This window comes from Dama dama, chromosome 20, assembly GCF_033118175.1.
Source record: "Dama dama isolate Ldn47 chromosome 20, ASM3311817v1, whole genome shotgun sequence".
Taxonomy (NCBI): Eukaryota; Metazoa; Chordata; class Mammalia; order Artiodactyla; family Cervidae; genus Dama; species Dama dama.
The window spans coordinates 28,854,586-28,857,783 of NC_083700.1; positions in this window are offsets into that span (position 1 = coordinate 28,854,586).

A 3,198-nucleotide genomic window follows, 5' to 3' on the forward strand; every position below is an offset into this window, starting at 1 on the left:
GATAATAAATGCAAGCATATACAGAAAAGAGAATTCTTGTACACTGTTGGTGGGAATGTACATTGGTACCGCCACTATGGAAAACAGCATGGAAGTGCCTCAAAAAACTAAAAAGAGAACTACCATATGATCCAGCAATTCCACTCCAGGGTATATATCTGAGAGGAAAAAAAAAATGGAAACACTACTTTGAAAAGATACAAGTACCCCAATGTTCATAGCAGCATTATTTATCATAGGCAAGGTGCAGAAGCAACCTGCATTCACCAACAGACAAACGGATAAAGAAAATGTGGTACACACATATACATAATAGAATATTATTCAGCCATAAAAAGAATTAAATTCTGCCATTTGCAACAACATAGATGGACCTAGAGATATGCGGTCTAGAGAGTGAAATAAGTAAGATGAGAAAGACAAATATTGTTTGTTATCACTTACATGTTAAACTCCTCATGTGGCCTGAGGAGTGATATGGAGAGATATAGAGGAATCTACATGTCCCCTTTTCTTCTTCCTTCCTGTAATATGGCCTTACTATTGACTTGCCAATTCTTGCCTTATACTTCAAAGGTCTTTTTTTTTCTGTAAAAGTTAAGTCATATCTATTTATAGATTTAGTATTTGTCCATTTGACTTTTGGAACTAAAATGTAGGACTTTGCATTTAAATCTCATCTTGTTTTTTTTTTTTTTTCTTTTCATTATACTGGAGAGTTTTTTGTTTTGTTTTGTTTTTGCTAATTCTGTCAACAAACTTAGTTTTCTCTTCAAGCTTATTTTCAGTTGAAAACCTACCAAATGTATAATCTATATCCTTATTTAAGCTTTTGATGAAAACTTTGACTAGTATAGGTCTCAATATGGAACACCTTGACAAGCCACTAAAAACTCTTTCCCCTTCCCAAGTTTGTATCAGTTCATTAATTAACACCCTTATCCTTCAACTAGCTATCACTGGTCTAATTTCTGCTTTGTTCAAAAGATATGAGAAACTTGTTAAATGCCTTACTCAAACTATGTCTAAACAGCACTTTCTTGACATACAATTTAATAACCCAATCAAGAGTGGATTAGATGCCCTTCTATGGCTTCAACAGCAAACTGTACTTACTAGTGGAGCCTGGAAGGTACAGTAAGTCCCCTACTTATGAGCAAGTTCCATTCCAAGCCTGGAATCCAATTTGTAAATCCAGTTTGTTCTTAAGCCCAACAAAGTTAGATTAGGTACCCAACTAACACAAGTGATTATATAGTACTGTACCACAATAGGTTTATAATACTTTTCACACAAACAATACATTAAAAAACACAAAAAAATAGAGGAAACATTTTTAATCTTACAGTACAGTACCTTGAAAAGTATGGTAGTATCAGCTACATCATCGCTGCTTTTATGCTCACTTCCGGACATCCTCGGCTTGAGATAAAGACACTTTACTACTGTTCTCTATGTAGTACTGTACAATAAAGTAAACAAAAGTGTAACCACTGGTAAGGGATGCCCGCAAGTGACAATGTAAGCCAGATACATGAACAACTTACGTGACTGGACATGCAAACACACATTCACATCTTTGAAAGTTCACAGCTTGAAGGTTCATACTGTAATGGGGTATAAAATAGATACTGGTTAAACTGGTGAATAAATGAAGAGTGGCATAATGGAACACAACAAAAGAATCAGTGTCCTCATGTGTGTGTGTGTGTGTGTGTGCACGTAGTCGCTTTAGTCGTGTCGTACTCTTTGCACCCCTATAGACTGCAGCCTGCCAGGCTCCTCTGTCCGTGGGACTCTCCAGGCAAGAATACTGGAGTGGGTTGCCATGCCCTCCTCCAGGGCATCTTCCCAACTCACGGGGTCAAACCTGAGTCTCTCATGTCTCCTGCATAGGCAGGCAGGTTCTTTACCACTAGTGCCACCTGGGAAGCCCTCTGTTCCTCACCAGTTTGACCTATTCTTGATGACAAGGAAAGTATGGAACCTACCTTTGCCCAGTAGCTGACTAGTAAATGTGGAGACCATTTCCTAGTGTGGGAAGAAAGGAAGAAGATGGTGTGAATAGCAACTGGTAGGTGAGGAGCCACCAATGATGAGCTCCACATTTTCTGTGACACAGGCAATGATGACAGCTTCTGAGAGGGTTAAATAAGGAGCTTGAGTGGAGCAGCTGAGGGGATATCCATAGGAAGCATAGCAGGATCAGTGTGAAGATGATTGGTGGATGCAAGACAGGAGCTTATTATTCAGGATTCAACATGTATTCATCAAGTGCCTATTTGCCAGGTACTACCATTCGAGGATAGAGCAAAAAACACAACAGACATTTTCCCGCTTTACCAAAGCTAACATTTTAGTGGGAGAGACAATTAAGTCAACCAATATGTGCCATGTTGATAGGTTAAGTGTTATGAATGAAGTTAGCAGGGTGATAATACTATATACAGACTAGGAGACAGAAGAGAAGACTATCTGGATAAGAGTGGTCAGGAAACAATATCTTAAGTAACATTTGATGTTATGTGGCAACCTGGATGGGAAGGGAGTTTGGGGGTGAATGGATACCTGTATACGTATAGCTGAGTCCCTTTGCTCTTCACGTGATCACAACATTGTTAATTGGCTATACCCCAATACAAAATAAAAAGTTTTTAAAAAATAACATTCGAGTTAAATCCTGGAACTGGGGAAGGGCAGTGGTGCTCTGATTAATTGGCTCTCAAAAAAAGAAGAGAAAAAGGAAAGAAAGGGCTATTTTAAAAAAGAAAGAAAGAAACTCCCATTTGTAGTTTTGCTGTTTTTCATAGTGTAAATACACCACCGCCAGTTTCCAGATACCAACATGACATCACTAAATGCAGAGCTTGGAAAAAAGGTACACTTTTGACTCTGGCAAGCCTGTAGAAGCCCTTTCCAGCACACCACTAGAAGAATGTTCTAATGAAAGAAGAGCATTTGAAAAAGGAACTTCAGCAGGAAGGAGTTCAGGGTGACTTGGGACAGGAACTGGGGAGGGAGGAGTGTGGAAAGCCAGAGAGGTTGGCAAATGCCAGATTTTCCATGTAAGGAGTTGGATCTTATTCTAAATGAAACGGAACAAGATCTGATTTACATTTTAAAAGAATCATTCGCATTGTTATGTGGAGAATGAGTTAGAATAGGAACAAAAATAGAAGCAGGTAGCCAGTTAAGAGT